The following is a 20164-nucleotide window of genomic DNA, read 5'->3' on the forward strand; positions in this document are numbered from 1 at the left end:
CATTAGGTCAGGTTTGGAAGCTTAAACTACACTGACGACATCCTCAGAGACTTGATCTTCGACGGATTCGAGCCCAGTCAGGTACGCCGAACAGTCACAACGAGCATGACTTAGATCTGCCATCAGACAGTGTTCGGGAGATCACACCCGCCGCTGCCACGGCCTTCAATCCGGAGCAGATCGTGCCATCCGAGGACGGGTGGATGGACCCCATCACAGAGGCCGCACACTCATCGGCGCTTGAGCCGAACACAGACTCTACCTCTAAAGAGATCTATGTCATCGGACCCTCGGACTCGTCTCCGGCCATAGGATCCGAACCGCGTATGTTCGTGCTTATCGAATCTGATTGGGCACCGACCATGCAGTTCACCTTCACGGACATCTTTCAGCACTCTCCATTGGGCGACGTGCTAAATTCATTGAGGTCTCTCTCCTTGTCAGGAGACTCTTGGCCGAACTATGTCTGGCTGGAGTGGGAAGCGGACGACGAAGAAATACATTCCCAACCCACCACCCACTTAATAGCCACTGTCGATGACTTAACCAACGTGCCTGACTTCAACTCTGAAGACATCGACGGTATGGATGACGATGCAGGAGAAGAAGAGGAACCACCGCCGACAGGGCGCTGGACAGCCACCTCATCATATGATATATATATATGGTCGACACCCCCAAAGAAAGCGATGAGGCAATGGAGGATAATCCCTTGGAGAAGCAACCTAGGCACCGGCGTCATAGGCGCCGCTCTAAGCCCTACCATATCAAAAATAGTGATACCGGCACAAGAGATGGTAGCAATCCGGATGGAGCCGAAGACGAAAACAATCCTGCCCAGCCAGGCTTCGAGCAGGACAGGAAAGAAGATGGGCAAGCATAGCCCTAAGGAACAGACAACAGATGGAGAATCACAGGATGATAATTACTTGCCTCTCTCTGAAGACGAAGCGAGCCTTGGCGATGAAGAATTCATCGTGCCTGAGGACCCCGTCAAGCAGGAGCGCTTCAAGCGCCGGCTTATAGCCACTGCAAAAAGCCTGAAGAAGAAGCAGCAGCAGCTTCAAGCTAATCAAGATCTGCTAACTGATAGATGGACCGAGGTCCTGGCAGCCGAGGAATACGGACTCGAGCGCCCTACCAAAAGTCACCCAAAGTGCATGTTGCTACCTCAACTAGAGGAAGAGGCGTCAAAGCCCACACTACCAGTGCATGACGTGGCTGGCCGGCCACCTCGTGGCCAAGACAAAGCGGCGTTTCAGCCCGAAGTCTAGCCCGCACCCCGACGCCAAACAAGCAAAAATGCGAAGGCCCGAGTGATGAGGACATGGCTACCACAGTTACACCCATATCCCCTACTGTTTTACCTCTTGGAACAGTTGCTAGAGCTCAGATACGCCTACTAAATTATCAGGTACTTTCGTTTCTTGGTAATGTTTCTAATGTTCATGAGAATATGATGCTGCCTAACATAGATACATTTGTGTTGCTTGCAACTGAAGGGCCTAGCACGGACAAGAAGGTTGAACATTGGAGCATGGTCAAGCACGGAGATGAAGGTGCGTGCGAAGAGAACAAGAACGGAGGTTCAAGTGGAGATTTCCGGACTTTGAAGCCACCATGATGACATACAAGATGGTGGACGAAATATACAAGATGGCCTTTCATAAATTTCGTCCATAGCTTATTATTGGTGTTGCGCCACCTTATTTTGGGCCAGGCCCATGTAATATATTTTTAGAGTCCAAATTGTAGGGAAAACAACTTAGGAGGTGTTTTAGTCCCACCTTGCCAAGGGTGGACAAAATCCCCTCTCTTTTCCCTATAAATATAGCCCTTAAGGCATCGTTTAGACAGGGGATTTGTTTAGTTAAAAGTTAGCCATTACAACTTCGTGTACTTCGTTTGTGTCCAACGACCAGACCAAGACCGCTTACGGATCCCCACCTTTATCAATACTTCATACATATTCGCAATATTCAGATTGCTTTTATCATATTCTTGCTTGTTCTTCGATTGCTTGCAGGAATAGACCTTCGTGGTCAGGTTGATCGTGCTCCGGCGTGGTCAATAACCTCAGGAGATTGGTTTAGCGATTGCTAAGGCGCAATGTCGTGCACGTTTGTAGTCGGATCGTGAAAGTCGTCTCCACCAAATCGATAGTTATCATCTCATCGAAAGATCGGGACACCTCCGCCTCTATCAAGTGGTATCAGTTTCCAGGTTGCTCGGTGAGATTCTCCAGTTTTTCGTAGTCTAGATTGCATCTGTTCTTCATACCTAGAGTCCAAGAAAAGCCAAAAAAAGTTAGATTAGTTCATCCGTGTCCCAGACAGTCTGAGCCTTTCGCCATTATCACTTAGTTTTTGTTTTGTTGAATTTTCGGTTACATCGTGTGTCGAGTCGCTGGTTTAAGTGTCTAGTCTTTTAGAGTTTCGAGTTCTAGTCACATTTTATTCACGTCGCATCCGCTCACACCATCGTCCACTTCATTGTGATGTTTCTTTGCCCCTAATTTTGTTCGCCACTATTGTCTCTATCACCACCATTCATCCGCTGTTGGCGTTCATCGCTGTCTTGGAGCATCATTCATCTCGAGGAGAGAAACAATTGAGAAAAATTTCAAGCAAAAAAGAGATCTTTTTGGCAAATATTGATCCCGTAGGTGCTTTTGGAGAGCGAGACCAAGAGATAAAAGAATCCAGATTTGTTTGATCCACGAGGCAAAAAAAAAACCAGGAAGGAAAGGGCACTTGCATTGGAGTTTGGATCTTGACAAAAAAAAGGAGAAGAGGGAGTTGTGTCACGTGAGGAAGGTCCAAAGGAAGTACAAGGGCGTTTGGAAAGTTGTGCTGCCAAGAAAAGTACTCACCATCACGTCACCTGCTCTTTGGAGATCGCAAAAAAAAAATAGAGCAAAAAAAGGGGACGTGTGGATCTATTCAGAACGGAAAGAGAGAGAGTTTGTTGGAAAGTTTGGATATTCTTTTATTTCGAATCAACTCTCAGGAAAATAGATCGGACCGAATCCTTCTTGAAAGGCAACTTGGATTAGCCGCATAAAAAAAAGGAAGGAACAATATTTCGTTTCGATCTTTGAGAAAAATCAATAAGGAAATTTTGAGCGTCCAAAAAAAAAGGATTACAGATCCGTACTAGTTTCCCTTTAAATCAGCACTAGGATGTTGCTGATTTGGAAAGCTAGATTCGTGGCTATCCTTTGAGATATTTGCCACGTTTTTGAATTTGGCAAGAAATAAAAGAGCAAGTAATCACGTTTCGCTTGGTAAGGAAAGTGCTAGTCGGTTTTTGTTTGGAAGGATCTTGATGATTGAGTCAAATGAGAGAGAAAAAGGCAAGTAAGATCAGCCATAAAAAACATGAAGAGTGCCTAGTTTGAGGCTGTTCACGTCAGGTTTGGAAGGTGCTAAAAACAGAATTATTTTTTATTGGAAGGCAACTGCTAATCGGTCTGGTTGGCAGCCAATTTTGTTGGACAGTTCGCTATTAAAAAAAGATACAAGGAAGGGCGTGAATTGTGTGCTACTATTTGGAAAGTAATACACAAAAAAAAAAGAATAGATTTGGCATCTTCGGATCTGGGTATCCTACTGTCGAACGTTTGATGTTTTAAAAGCAGGAGCAGAATCCATTACGAGAGAAGTGGAGATCGCAGCAAAAAAAGAAAGGAGAGAAGAAAACATTTACAAGGAAAGTGTGAGCGCTTGATCCTTTTTTGAGTTGAGAGAAGAAGGAAAGAGTTTGGTTCGGCCAGGAAATAAAAAGCAAAACGTGAGGGAGAGATTGACTTTGAGAAAAGGGATTTAAAAGGAAAGAGAAGGCGCAGATTAGCTCTCATGGAAATCCCGAAATAATAGGCTGGGAATTTTTTTTTCTCGCTCAGTTTAAAAGAAGGAAACAAGAAAAGGGCGTTACATCCGGATTGGATTTTTTTTGGAGAGAGAAGGCATTTCCTAAGAGAAAGAGAGAGTTTTAAAAAAAAGTGCGGAGAAAAAAAAGGAAGAGAGAGGTTTGCTGGGTGCAGCACGTGAGGGAAACAAGTTTGAGGTTAAAAAAACAGTGGAGAGAGCAGCAACGCCGAATATTTAGAGAAATCATACATGCTAGTAGTTCTAGTTTGACGAGTTAATTTGGTATGATCGGCTGAAGAAAAAAGGAGGGATTACCTGGTGGTAGAAGAGAAGAGATATACTGGTGCTAGTACTTCCTGGTTGTTGTGTCGCTCATAAGTTTTGTTGCATCTTGCGTTTGCACGTGAATTTTACTTGTGTCTTAGGCTCGCGTCTCTAGCACAGTCTAGCCTAGGACCAGCAGTCGACCACTTTGAACGGATTTTCAGCTTGCATTAATTCATGTGGTTGTAGCATTTTTTCCACATACATAAAGCTAACCTAGCTCCACATATTTCTACACCGTGCATACATCCGTTCACCTGGCAATCGCTTTATCAACTTTGAGAGTTATTTCACCACGCTGATTGCTGGTCACCACCTGCTGCATGGTAAGAACTTGTAAGACTTTGATATTTGCTACACTGTGAGCGTTTTACCACCACTTCCCAGTAGTTCATAAGAACATTATTTTCGGATTTTGTTTCTTGTTTCTACTAATAATGACAGGATCCAGAGTCAATTCATGGGCTTTGTCGATCGCGGGAGACGTGCCACCACCTATGCAAATACCACAATCGTCACGAGAGGTGCACAAACATCCAAATGCACATGATCAGGTTAATGTTTTCATACCACCATTTAATGGCCGTTTTAGACCTGCTTTATATATTGAATGGGAGTTTGACCTAAATCATACATTTGCTTCCCATAATTTTGATGAACGTAAAAAAGTTAAGGTTGCGGTTGGTTCTTTCACTAGTTATGCTTTAGTTTGGTGGAGTGAATATTGTTGGTTACACCCTAATGATATGCCTTCTACTTGGGATGATTTGAAACTTGCCATGCGACATACTTTCGTTTCCGCTTATTATACTCGTGACATGATTAAAAAGTTGCAACATTTAAAACAAGGTAGTGACACCGTAATGACATATTATGATACTTTACAAACTACCTTGCTGCATTCCTCTTTAGTAGAAAGTGAAGAAGATTTTATGGATAGATTTTGGGGAGGATTAAATCGTGACATTCAGGAAATACTAATTCATGAAGAGTGTTATCCTATGGACCATTTGTTTCATCTTGCTTGCAAAGCTGAACAGGATATAAAACGACGTGTTGCCCACAAGGAGAACAAGCGCGAGATGCACATTCCAAGAGTTGATACAATTGTCCCTTCAACTACTAGGCATACTATGACAACCACATCCGTTGTTGTCAGGACTACATCACCTCCACCATGCGACACATCATCACCGATAGTGCCTACATCATCTGAGTTGATCATAAGAGGTAATGACAAAGGTACTAATCTTCCACCTCCACATGAGTATGATGAATGTCTTGTCAATTTAAATGCACCATGCCTCAATCAAATCGATAGTTATCATCTCATTGAAAGATCAGGACACCTCCGCCTCTATCACCGAGGCTCCATGCATGACCCGCGAGACAAATTGAAAAACAAAGCAAGACAGTCAAGATCGGTCTATGGATCACGGGGGCGCGCCCCAACGCGTGATGATGACTGTCATGCCAGATATACCAACAAATCCGGCCGGACCGAATACAATGTAGCCCGGCACAGAGGCGCTGCACACCCCCAATGCTTCACTAATGAAGTAATGGATCATGAATTCCCAGAAGGGTTTAAACCCGTGAACATTGAATCATATGATGGTACTACAGACCCCGCGGTATGGATAGAAGATTTCTTCCTCCACAGTCATATGGCCCGCGGAGATGATCTACACGCCATCAAGTACCTCCCACTAAAACTCAAGGGACCAGCTCGGCATTGGCTGAATAGCTTGCCAGCAAACTCCATCGGGAGTTGGGAGAACCTGGCAGACGCATTCCTGGACAACTTCCAGGGCACTTATGTGCGACCACCGGATGATGATGATCTAAGTCACATAACCCAACAGCTCGGAGAGTCAGCCAGGAAATGTTGGACGTGGTTCTTAACTAAAAAGAACCAAATTGTCGACTGTCCGGATGCTGAAGCCCTAGCGGCCTTTAAGCATAGCATCCGTGACAAGTGGCTTGCCAGACATCTCGGCCAAGAAAAGCTAAAGTCCATGGCAGCCCTCACGGCACTCATGACATGCTTTTGTGCGGGCGAAGATAGCTGGTTGGCTCGTAGCAACAACACAGCAAGCATTCCCGGCACATCAAAAGTGATGTAGGGTGGAACCCTGGGTGGACGATCTTTCACATTTGGAGGGATCCTACGGAGGAATCACGACGAACACACAGAAGCACAAAGGGAAAACACGGGGAAAACGAGAGGAAGAATCACTAAACCGACATAGAATCAGTCACACGAGTGCTAGATCATCGACAACATAGAGTAACATAAGATCCACGATCAACTAAGGTAAGGATACATAGGAATAGTTCTTCTCCGTACGGAGGTCTTGAGGGTCTTCCCTAGAAAGGGGTCTTGAATCCGCTTGGGGGATCTTCTCCGAAGAGGTCCTGAGCTCCGAGGAGAAGTAGCCAAGTGGATGAGCAAGGCTCTCACACAAAATATGAGCTAAACCTATGCTGCCCGTACCAGGAGGTGGGGGCATCCTATTTATAGTCTTAGTGCAAATGGAAGTCAAAACGAAGGGGTACAAGGGCTCCAGCCCGCAGGTTTGGTCACTCAGGAGTAGGACGTCCGGAAGGCGTCGGACGTCTGGAGGCTCGGGACGGTCCGGTCGTCCGGGCGCGCTCGGACGTCCGCTGTTTCAGCTCTGGTGTAGGCGCGTCGGTCGTCTGTAGATGGTCGTATGTCCGGAGCTTCTGGAGGGGCCGGACGTCCGGAGGCCGTCGGTCATCCGTCGATTTGGCTCGGGTGTCGGTCGTCCGATCGTCCGGAGCGTCTCGGACATCCGTAGATTCGGTTCGGGTGGCCTGGTACCGGACGTCCGGAGGGTCCGGTCGTCCGTGTCCTGGGACTCGTCGGACGTCCGGACAGGGTCGGACGTCTGATGCCTGTAGCTTCTGCTGCAGCTCTTCTTCTTGTCCATCATGCTTGGGGTCCTCGCAGTCTTGGCTCTTGCAAGTAGTAGACCCTTGGCTTACCTCCATGTACCTAATTACACACAGAATCTCCGAATGAGGTAGTAGCCATGTCTCGTGAGTAGTAAGAGGGAGTTCGGAGAGGAGCGAGTTCACCTTATCTTCGATAGCCTTAGCTCGGGCTCTTGTCATGGGTCCAAGTGGTGTTGAGGGAGATGTAGGCACGTCCTTGGGGATGAGCGAGGGATGCTCCGCATCATCTCCCCCCCCCCTTGGGAGAGATCCGACCTCGGATCAAAAGATGCATCACCATGGAAAGGTGCGAGGTCCTTGACGTTGAAGATGTCGCTCACGTTGTACTTGCCTCGTGGTAGGTCGATCTTGTAGGCGTTATCGTTGTAGCGTGCTAGAACCTTGAAAGGGCCATCGGCGCGAGGTAGAAGCTTGGACTTGCGTTCGTTGGGGAAGCGGTCCTTGCGAAGATGTAGCCACACCACATCACCAATGTTGAATACCATGGGTTGCTTGTTGATGTTGAGCTTGGTCGCTAGTCGTTGTACTTGGCGCTCGATGGTGTTCCTTGTATCTTCATGCATCTTCTTGATGTAGCTTGCACGAGAACTTGCGTCGAGGTTGGTTCGCTCTTGTAGAGGAAGAGGTAGAATGTCCAATGGGGACAAAGGGTTGAAGCTGTAGACGACCTCGAAGGGGGACTTGCCGGTCGTGGAATGTCTTGCATGGTTGTAGGCGTACTCGGCGATGGGTAGACACGCCTCCCACTCCTTGATGTTCTTCTTGATCAACACACGAAGTAGAGTGGAGAGTGTATGGTTCGTCACCTCCGTTTGGCCGTCGGTTTGAGGATGGTATGCCGAAGAGAACAATAGTTTGATTCCGAGCTTGGCACATAGGGTCTTCCAAAAGTAACTCAAGAACTTGACGTCACGATCCGAGACAATCGTCTTTGGCAATCCATTAAGTTGCAAGATTTTCCTACAAAAGAGCTTGGCAATATGTGAAGCATCGTCTATCTTGTTGCAAGGAATGAAATGTGCCATCTTAGAAAATTTGTCCACAACAACAAAGACGGAATCCTTGCCATTTTGAGTTCTAGGCAAACCTAGTACAAAATCCATGCTAATGTCTTCCCAAGGTTGATAAGGAATGGGAAGGGGCATGTAAAGACCATGGGATTGAGCTTTAGACTTAGCTTTGCAACATGTAGAGCAACGGTTGGTGAAGCGTGAGACATCACGAAACATCTTGGGCCAAAAGTAGTTCTTAGAGAGCGTGGCGAAAGTCTTGTCGCGTCCAAAGTGTCCCATTAGTCCGCCTCCATGAGCCTCTTGCAAAAGGAGCAAACGAAGAGAAGACTCGGGAATGCAAAGTTTGTTAGCTCTCATAAGATAATCATCCTTTATGTAGTATCGTTCCCAAGACGTGTGTGTCAAACACTTAGCATAAGGAGTAGCAAAAGAAGGATCATGCTCATACAAGTCTTTTATATGCTCAAAACCAATAACATTTAACTCAAGTTGAGTGACAAGCATGCATATGCGTGAAAGAGCATCCGCAACAACATTTTCCTTACCCTTAATGTACTTGATCACATAAGGAAAAGATTCAATAAATTCACTCCATTTGGCATGACGCTTGTTCAACTTAGTTTGGCCTTTCAAGTACTTAAGCGTTTCATGATCGGTATGGATGAAAAATTCATGAGGTCTAAGGTAATGTTCCCAAACATGTAGCACACGTACTAAGGCATACAATTCTTTGTCATAGATGGGATAATTGAGTTGAGCACCGGAGAGTTTTTCACTAAAATAAGCAATGGCTCGTTTTTCTTGCATTAAAACTCCGCCAATTCCGGTACCACTTGCATCACAATGAACCTCAAAAGTTTTGTCGAAGTTGGGCAAAGCAAGAATCGGAGCGTGAGTAAGTAAAGACTTGAGCTCATCGAAAGCGGTGGATTGCAAAGATCCCCAAACAAAAGGAGAATTCTTCTTACTCAAAGCATGTAAAGGAGCGGCAATTGTGCTAAATTTTTTCACAAAGCGGCGGTAAAATCCTGCAAGACCAAGAAAACTCCTCACTTGTTGCAAATTGGTTGGTTGGGGCCAAGTTTTAATCGCTTGAATCTTAGTTTCATCAACATGGACACCCTTGGAAGAGACAACAAAACCCAAGAAGACCACTTTGTCAATGCCAAAAGTGCATTTTTTCAAGTTCGCATAAAGGCTTTCCTTTCGGAGGGTTTGCAACACAGATTTAACATGATTAATGTGCTCTTTCATGGTTTTGCTAAACACGAGGATATCATCAAAGTGAACCACAACGAAGACTCCAATGTAAGGTCTAAGCACATGATGCATAAGACGCACGAAAGTTCCGGGTGCTTCCGACAAACCCATAGGCATCACTAACCACTCATATAAGCCAAATTTTGTTTTGAAAGCGGTTTTCCATTCATCACCTTCTTGAATGCGGATTTGATAATAGCCAGATTTAAGATCAATTTTGGAGAAAAAGTTGGCTCCACTAAATTCATCAAGCATATCATCTAAGTGAGGAATGGGATGCCTATAACGAACGGTAATGGCGTTTATGGGTCTACAATCGGAACACAAGCGGAAACTTCCATCTGGCTTAGGCACAAGAATAACGGGAACGGCACATGGGCTTAAGCTTTCACGTACATGACCGTTGTCGATGAGTTGTTGTACTTGTCGTTGAATCTCCTTGGTTTCTTCGGGATTGACACGATATGGAGCTTTGTTTGGAAGTGGCGCTCCGGGGATGAGGTCGATTCGATGCTCAATGCCTCGTAGTGGAGGTAGACCCGGAGGTAGCTCATCGGGGAAAACATCTTTGAATTCCTGCAAAAGAGATTGAAACACTAAAGGTAGCTCGTGAGAGGTGTTAGTTGTTGGCTCTCCATCTTTGCACACAAGGACGAAGTGCATCACACTCGATGGGTTCTCACACACTTCTCTCATCTCATTTTTGGTGGCAAATAGGATGAGGTTTTTCTCTCTAGGCGAAGAGGCGCTCAAGTTTGGCTTGTGGCTCTCACTCACTTTTGGGTGGGTAACTTCCTCACTCTTCTCTCCATGATGGGTGGCTTGCTTGTCGGCTATCACTTGACTAGGAGACATAGGTCGTAGCACATACTCCTTCCCTTTCATCTTGAAGCTATAGTGATTGGTTCGCCCATTGTGGATGACACCACGGTCGAATTGCCATGGTCGACCAAGAAGGAGGTGGCAAACGGTCATTGGGACCACATCACATTCCAAATTGTCCTCATATGCACCTATTTTGAAAGAGACTTGGACCGTATGCTCGACTAGTATAGTGTCGGAGTCACTTAGCCATTGAACCTTGTAGGGGTGCTTCCTCTTGACCAATTGAAGCTTGGAACATAATTCTTCACTTGCCAAGTTGTGACAACTACCTCCATCGATGATGACCTTGATGGACCTTCCATTGATTCCGGCCTTAGTGTGGAAGATGTGGCATCGTTGGTCTTCTTCTTGTTGATGTTGAAGTGTCAAGACTTTGGAGACAACGAGAGTGGGGCTCGGATCCTCATCACAAAAGACTTGATCATCTTCATCCTCGTTCATGCACCAGTGCATGGCCACTTGCTCAAGGGCTTCCATCTCCTCTTCACTCATTGAGTCATATGTGCCGTCGTCGTTGAGGATCATGGTGCGCTTGTTCGTGCATTGGTAGGACTTGTGGCCTCGGTCGCCGCAAGTGAAACACTTGAAGGAGCTTGTTATGACTGTCTCATCGGTTGGAGTAGATGATGAAGCACGCGGCTTTAAGTTGCTTGTAGTAGGAGGAAGACGACTTGAACTTGTAGAATTTTTCTTGTAACTTGACTTGTCGTCGTTGCTTAGAGAAGGCGTGGTTGATGTAGATGTTGAAGGAGTCATTGAAGCTTGGATGTTGGAGAAACCGTAGGTCTTGGATGAGTACTTGGCGTACTTGAAGTCATCTTGCACTTGACGTTCCGCCTTGGTTGCTTGATGTATGAGCTCAATGAGGTTGGAATAGGGTTGGAAGTCGGCAATCTTCTTGATGGGATGATTGAGTCCATTCAAGAAACGTGCCATTGTTTGCTCATCATCTTCCGTGACATTGGCTCGTATCATGGCTATCTCCATTTCCTTGTAGTATTCTTCAACACTCTTTGTTCCTTGCTTGAGGAGTTGTAGCTTCTTGAAGAGATCGCGGTTGTAATAGGTTGGTACAAAACGTGCGCGCATGACATCCTTCATTTGAGCCCAAGTGGTGATTGGTTGATCACCTCTTGCTTGACGGCGTTCAAGGACTTGTTCCCACCATATGAGCACATAATCTTGGAACTCAAGTGATGCCATAGCGATCTTCTTCTCTTGCTCATAGTTGTGCAAGCGGAAAATTTCGTCGACCTTCAATGCCCATGAGAGGTACTCTTCCGGATCATTGCTTCCATTGAACTTGGGCATTGTGAACTTGAGCTTGCCATATCATTGCTCTTCATTGTGTTGTTGGCGATGGTGATGATGATGTCCTTGATGTGGAGGATAGTCATCCTCATGTTGCTCTTGGCGCGGAGGAAGTCCATGATCAACTTGCTCTTGTTGAACTTGAGGTTGAAGTGAAGCTTGGCGAGCTTGTGGAGGAGCTTGAGGAGCTTGGCGTTGCACACGTGGTTGGTAGTTCCTCTCTTGGATTTCTTCTCGAAGGGCTTCCTCTTGATTGCGCCGTTCGCGATTGCGGTTGGCGATGGCTCGACTTGATTCTTGAAGGGCACGTTGCGCCTCAAGAGCTTGCGCTTCTCGTTGTTGTTGTTGAAGATGTTGAGCCTCGGCGTCTTGTTCCTCTTGGTGTAGACGCGCTCGTTCTTCCTCTTGGCGCCGTAGTCGTTGCCGTTCTGGAGCTTGAGCAAAAACGACTTGGTTTGATTGAGGACTAGGGATTTGCTCATCGACTTGTTCTTGTGAATGCTTGTCATGTAGCGGGTTCCGAGATGCATGCCGGTCTTGACGCGTGGCTCGTCGAAGAATGGTCGATGACGGTGTACTTGTGTCGGAGAAGGTGTCGTCGGAGTGTCGACTTGAGCGGCTCCGTCTTGAGGATGAAGAAGTGGAGGGACGCCGGTTCCTCATCAAGGTGCGGATCTCGTCCATTCTTGCATCATTCTCTTGCTTGTGAGAGTCGAACTTGTTATCGAAGTAGTCTCTTGTACGTTGCTCGGAGAGTCGCAAGTCGGTGGCGAGGTTGTCGATGCGGTCGCTCATAGCTTGTTGCTCTTGGTGTAACGCTCTTTGAGCACCAAAGAGGTGGCTCTTTGTGACGAATGATGACATGTCGTCGCCGTTCTCGATGAGAGGTGGAGTGGTAGAAGAACTTGGCCTATCCATCATACCACGCAAACTGTAAGTGGTAGAAGGAAAAGAACGTGTACCAAATGCACCTTGACCGAAGTTGAAGATGGATCAAGTCCACTCAAATGCGGACAATGAAATAGCACTGTTGGTACCAATTCTTGTCGGTTCTCACACCTACACACGTAAAAGCTTATGGTGGAGCTTGGTTAGGATGGTGGCACAAAATTTGATGCAATAGTAAGTGAGCTTTAATAATGTTGGAAAAGATTCACAAATTTGCAAATGCAACAAGTAGATCAAGCAAGTATGAGTACACGGAAACACACACGCAAAAAGATAAATGGGATTGTGCAATCCAAAATTGAGCCAAAATGTGGAAACCACGAAATGCTCTTGTTGCACATAGGCGGATACGCAAACTTGTGCACAACCTACTAGGCAAAAATGCAACGATCTCTATCCCAAATATGCTATATGTATGGTATTTTGGTGCAATGATCCAAGATGATCCGATATGACAATCTTAATGTTGTATGATGCTATGGTTCTTGCTCATAAGCTCTTTGCTTATCTTTCCTCTTTGCTTACAAGCTTGACTGGTTCTTTCACTTTTGAGCTCTTTTCTCATGCAAAACTCATGAACCAAGGTAGCAATTGTGTATGCGATGACAACTTTGTGACACACAAGTTGATCTCAAGATATGCACCACTATTGTATGGTATGTATGCTATGGAGTATGATCACTAATGTGCACAAGTCTTGTTGCCTGCAATACTCAATGGCTAGTCTCGATGGGTAAGCTACGCAAAATGAGGCAATGTGGGTTATTAATGCAATTGCAAGTTATGACCAAGATGTCGTCGAAGTTACCGTCCTTGCGATGATGAGACCCTCGAGAAGTTGAGTCGTGGTGATGATGAAGTCGAACCGTACCTAGATAGCCGAAACACAAAAGGATACGGAAGCCACAACTCAAAATCTCAAAGACCAAATTGCGTCAAAATCGTCATCGGAGGTATCGTGGAAGATTTTGGTGTATGTGGGTTTGGAAGAGGTGGTGGAATGTGGGGTTGTGGTGGAGGCGAACTGACGAAGTTCAGTTTCGTCAGGGTTTTACGGACGTCCGGGATTTTACAGTCGTCTGGACTTTGTCGGACGTCCGACCTTTTCCGGTCGTCCGGAGCCTGGGCAAAAATCGGGCTTGGGAAGAAGAACTACGAGATTTCCGGGGAAGAAGAGGATGGTGTGGTCGAAATCGAGTGATATGGTGGATGGAAAATGGTGGGGAGGGTGGGGAAAGCTAGATCCACACGCAGCAACACAAATCCATGGACCAAATCCAACAAAATCTCAACTCACAAACAAATCACAAAAACAAATTGGGGCTATTTTTGGTGGGGAATTTTCGGAAATAGGACGAAAACAACAAAATCAAGCTAGAAAACACGGGGTAGGGGCTCCAAAAACGTGATCAACGTGGCTCATGATACCATGATGATGTAGGGTGGAACCCTGGGTGGACGATCTTTCACATTTGGAGGGATCCTACGGGGGAATCACGATGAACACACGGAAGCACAAAGGGAAAAAACGGAAGAATCACTAAACCGACATAGAATCAGTCACACGAGTGCTAGATCACCGACAACATAGAGTAACATAAGATCCACGATCAACTAAGGTAAGGATAGATAGGAATAGTTCTTCTCCGTATGGAGGTCTTGAGGGTCTTCCCTAGAAAGGGGTCTTGAATCCGCTTGGGGGATCTTCTCCGAAGAGGTCCTGAGCTCCGAGGAGAAGTAGCCAAGTGGATGAGCAAGGCTCTCACACAAAATATGAGCTAAACCTATGCTGCCCGTACCAGGAGGTGGGGGCGTCCTATTTATAGTCTTTGTGCAAATGGAAGTCAAAACGAAGGGGTACAAGGGCTCCAGCCCACAGGTTTGGTCACTCCGGAGTCGGACGTCCGGAAGGCGTCGGACGTCCGGAGGCTCGGGACGGTCCGGTCGTCCGGGCGCGCTCGGATGTCCGCAGTTTCAGCTCTGGTGTAGGCGCGTCGGTCGTCCGTAGATGGTTGGACATCCGGAGCTTCTGGAGGGGCCGGACGTCCGGAGGCCGTTGGTCATCCGTCGATTTGGCTCGGGTGTCGGTCGTCCGGTCGCCCGGAGCGTCTCGGACATCCGTAGATTCGGTTCGGGTGGCCTGGTAACGGACGTCCGGAGGGTCCGGTCATCCGTGTCCTGGGACTCGTCGGACGTCCGGACAGGGTCGGACGTCCGATGGCTGTAGCTTCTGCTGCAGCTCTTCTTCTTGTCCATCATGCTTGGGGTCCTCGCCGTCTTGGCTCTTGCAAGTAGTAGACCCTTGGCTTACCTCCATGTACCTGATTACACACAGAGTCTCCGAATGAGGTAGTAGCCATGTCTTGTGAGTAGTAAGAGGGAGTTTGGAGAGGAGCGAGTTCACCTTATCTTCGATAGCCTTAGCTCGGGCTCTTGTCATGGGTCCAAGTGGTGTTGAGGGAGATGTAGGCACGTCCATGGGGATGAGCGAGGGATGCTCCGCATCAAAAAGCCAGAGATAGCAATGACAAACCATGACGCAACAAACACAAGCATCGCAAAAACGGTGATAGCACCGAAGACACGGCAGACAATGCCGGATTCACTGGCTCTAAGTCCGGTCAGTGGAAAAAGCCATTCAAAAATAACAATTCGGGCCCGTCCAGTTTTGACCGCATACTCGACCGTCCATGCCAAATTCATGGCACTCCAGGAACACCAGCCAATCATACCAATATAGAATGCTGGGTCTTCAGACAAGCCGGCGGGTCAGGTGCCGAAAACAAGGAGAAGGGGTCTCAAAGCGACGATGACGACGAGGAGCCCCGATCACCGAATATAAGAGGGCAAAAGAAATTTCCCCCGCAAGTCAAAACGGTGAACATGATAAAATCCACCCACAGGGTTGTCGACTTAACGGAGCCAGTCACCCCAAAATATAACCTATGGCCGACAACCTATCGTACGAATCGTCCGGCCAATACCAATCAAGGCAATCCAGCCGCACTCGTCCTTGACCCAATAATTGATGGATTCCACCTCGCATGAGTCCTTATGGACGGAGGCAGCAGTCTAAACCTACTGTATCAGGACACAGTGCGCAAGATGGGTATCTATCATTCGATGATCAAGCCCACTAAAACCACCTTCAAAGGTGTTATACCAGATGTGGAGGCTACTTGTACAGGCTCCACCATTCTGGAGGTAGTCTTTGGATCACCAAACAACTACCGTATCGAAGAGTTAGTCTTCGACATCGTCCCCTTTTGCAGTGACTATCAGGCACTGCTCGGACGAACCGCGTTTGCTCGATTCAACGCGGTGCCACATTATGCCTACCATAAGCTAAACATGCCCGGTCCGCGTGGCGTCATCACGGTTAATGGCAGGGCCAAACTTCCCCTCACTGCTGAAGAGTCTACCGCCACTTTAACAGCAGAAGCAATGAGTGGCACCTTTCAATTGAACCTCGAGTCGATGGCCAAGCCCCCAGACACCGCCAAAGGAGTCCAAACTACGACGCGACACGATAGCCCGGCTCGTCCGGAGCTCAACTAAACACTCCGGCAGAAGTTAAGACAGGCCACGTACTGCGGCTCAACCGCTCTATGGCACACAAATATTTTTTGTATTTTCTTTGCAGGTTCACCCTTGCGTAGGCCAGGACTGATGGCGTGGAAACAGTTCGAACACGTAAGGGAATCTTTAGATATTCCCCTCGATGACCATCCGACTACACTCCGGATCCGCATACAACTTCCTCCCGCCTGGTCTTAGCAGGTTCCGCAGTCATATTTCTTTTTATCACAATTACTTGTACTCATGTGCATCAACGTATTATTCAAATACAACATGTGGATTTATATGATGCCTAGCTGCTGTTATTTCTTATTGAAACTCTTTTGTCAAAAGGCAGCTGCACATCGCGATATGCCTTAATATGCCAGGGGCTTCATTATACCCATAATACGGCAATAAAGTCCGAACACCTTCACGGCAGTTCGACACCCCGAACTTATAGCATTATATGCATCAGCTCCGAATCATGTCTTGTGTCAATATTTGGGTTTGCCCGGCTCCCATGTTTTGTACCTTACGTTCCGCTATATCGGCTAAGGTAGCACAGGGAGAACTACTGCGATTGTGTCCCGGTTCTTCCGGACGAGCACCTCAGTAGAGAAAGCCGAAAACTGGCTGTCATGATACAGCGAGAGCTGGTCAGCTGTTCGGGAGGTTGTAAAATCTTTAAGGATTTCTTCCGCATAATTCCATAACCAATGCAACGTGCGATGGATTAGCTTTTCTTCCGACCAGGTGCTTATAGAGCCCCTCGTGCGGTCTTCCGAACACCAGGGGATGCGCCTATCTTCCTTTTGTTAAACTCCTATGGCTAAGTGAGAGTGATAAAGCCCTATAGTCCGATTGCCTGGTTCGCTGTGCTGAACACCTCCTTCAAGGACCCAAAATTGGGATAAAGAGTGCTCAGGTTTATCCCGAATACCCCCGTACTTACTACGTGGGGGCAGAAGCCGACGACTGGCCAACTCAGAATTAATATATAAAACGGCCGCATAGGAGGAAAAACTTTCAAATAACAAGCAATGAATAACATAAATGACCTTGTTCAACATTACAGAGGACAACATGAGTGTATTCATGGAAATATAATGTCCTTGATGCATAGCTATGCCGCAAGGCGGGCTCCTTTCAGGGCACCATCATAATATAATTCGGGCTAGCGGTGCTCCTTCCCCTCCGGCGGTCCCTCAGTCATCAGCTTTTTCGCATCCATCTTCCCCCAGTGCACCTTTGCATGGGCGAAGGCCTTTCGTGCACCCTCCATATAGACCGACCGCTTAATGACTTCAAGTCAAGGGCAGGCGCTCACAAGCTGCTTCACGAGCCCGAAGTAACTACTTGGAATCGGCTCGGCGGGCCATAGCCAGATAATTAAATCCTTCATGGCTAGCTTGGCCGCCTTATGCAGTTCGATCAGCTGCTTCAGTTGATCGGCAAAAGGCACCTGATAATTCGGTGCCAGATACTGCATCCAGAAGAGCTTATCCGCAGTGTTCCTTTCTTCGGCTTGGTAGAATTGGGCGGCATCAGATATGCTGCATGGCAGCTCCGCAAATACCCCTGGAGAAATCAGAATTCAAATTATCAACTTAATTTCCTCCTCTCAAATACTGGCTTTGTATAGAAAAAGCCTTACCAGCCGCAATCTTCGTCGCCTCCTGGATTTCCTTCAGGGCACCTTAGGCTTCCCCCCGGGCATCACTTACGGCCTGGCGAGCCTGGGAGAGTTCGGATTCTTTCCCTGATAAACTCTGCTCCAAGGTCTCGCATTTCTTCACGGCCTCCTGAAGCTCTCGCTCAGCTTCAATAACTCTGGCCTCGTGCTTTTCGCGAAGAGCCTGCTCTGCGGCTTCCTTCTTCTCGGCTTCGGCCACAGCCTTCTTAAGAGCCTCAATTTTGGTCGTCGCCCCTAGAGCACATCATAAAAGCATTTTCATCATGCACAATTATTCATTTGTGCTAAACAAACAAGGTTTCCGCATACCTTGATTCTCCTCCAATTGCTTCTTCACTCGGCCAAGTTCTCCTTCGGTCCGGTTCAGACTATGCCTAAGTCCGGATACTTCCGCGGCATGAGTGGCAGCAGTCGCTACAGACACCTGCTTATTAAAAGAGATAGATGTCACCAAGTGAGTCTCCTGCGATCATAAAATTGATCCTCTGTCCAGTTCTTGTTTTCACCGAACAGTGTATCAGGGGCTGCTACCTATACTATGACACTCTTCCAAACCTCATAAAACATACCTCGAAGCCTCTTATAGGCTGATACAGGATTCATTCAGTCCAGTCTCAGCGGACTGAATCTTCTCAATCAGCGCACCCATAAGGACACAGTATTCATCGATGATGGAGGCGCTTTTCAGCGCCGCCAATAAAATATCTGACACCTCTGGTTGGGTAGAGGTAGCCGGTGGAACAGACACATCCCCTCTAGTCGACGGAGGCCGTCTGCCTGATTCTGGAGCCTTATTGGTCTCTGGAATCGTGTCCGATTGGGGGCCGGATTCAAGATGACCCCCACCGTCGATGTCCACGGGAGCCTTCTCTCCCATGTGTCCGGTCCCGGAGGTTTGACCTTCTGGCGCCGCCTTTGCGATTCTCTCCCCCCTGGCCTGGGTCTTCCTGGGATGAAACCTCGGTGTCATTCACACGTTTGGGGAAAGGGGCCTTCGGGGGTTTCTCGCTCTCCATAGCATCCGAACCCAACAAATCCTCTGACGAGGATTGTTCGGTGCGGGACCTTGCCGGACTGTAAAAAGTATGGCTCAGATTAAAATATTATGCCATAACAAGTCTGGACGCATAAGTGTGTTCCGATTTTATACTCACGAGTTCACCAGGGGCTGGGCCCTGGGATCCCACTCCGGGCTGCTATTCGGCGGCGGTGGTAGACTCCTTTGGAAGAGGAGTTTTTCCCCTCTTAGGCAACCGATACAAAAGAAAGTGGCCTTCCTTATTAGTAGTGATGGATACGTCAGGTTCGAGAAGGAATAACCTAAAGCCAGTGATAGAATCTGTACAACCGGCAGGAGCGATTGATTAGATATCGCAGGAAGAGTGAACTAGTAGGCTTCGTAGATTTTAAACGCATTCATCTTTCCTTTTTCTTGAACAGCTCAGTCAAACCAAGCAGTGAACAAAGTTAGTGCAAATGTGGTCAAAAATAAGAGACAATCTTTTTTGATATTGTATGCTAGGACAGACCTGTAGGTGAGATCCACTATGATAATGACAAAGATTTCTACATATGTGACCAAATCGATCAAGAATATCCCAATCTTATAAATCTGTCCAAATGGGTTTACTAATAGGATGCCCCGATCCAGTAGAAAATTGAGCTTTTGATCTCAGCCTCCAAGGATGTGGAGGCCATCCTTTTCTTTCTTCCCCCCGCTGGGGATTCGTCTTCCTCCTCCTCCTCGTCCTCTTCGGAGGAAGAACGGGCATTGGAGTCTTCGGATTTTGTGTCCGGGGCACCATGGCGACGGAGACCGCCCCTGGTCTTCTTGGCCTCCTTCTCGGCCTTCTTCTTTGGCGCCTTGTAAGGCGCCGGGACCAGCATCTTCGTCAGAAGTGGGCCGGCCAGTTCTTCTGGCAGCAGGACCGGACAGTAGATCCGCCCCGCCTTCTTTGCCCAGCCCTAGGAGAGTCGTGGGAAACACATTAAGCATTTTCCTAAGGGTATGCGAATAAAATATATGAATTGTCAACATACAGTGACTTACCGAACTTGCAGGGCGGGACAGTTGGTACCCGCGGTCCTCGGAGGTGTCCGGCCACGATTTGCCGGACTTGAAAAGCACCTTCCAAATGTCTTTGTGTGAGGAGCCAAAGAGCTCTAGCAGGGTCTGGTGCTTGGCCAGGTCAAACTCCCATAAATTACAGGCCCGGTGTTGACAAGGTAGAATCCGGCGAACTAACATCACCTAGACTACATTGACAAGCTTGATGTTCTTGTCTTCCATATCCTGGACGTACGTCTGGAGCACCGAC

The sequence above is a fragment of the Triticum aestivum genome, chromosome 3B (assembly GCF_018294505.1).
Source record: "Triticum aestivum cultivar Chinese Spring chromosome 3B, IWGSC CS RefSeq v2.1, whole genome shotgun sequence".
In the NCBI taxonomy this organism is placed as follows: domain Eukaryota; kingdom Viridiplantae; phylum Streptophyta; class Magnoliopsida; order Poales; family Poaceae; genus Triticum; species Triticum aestivum.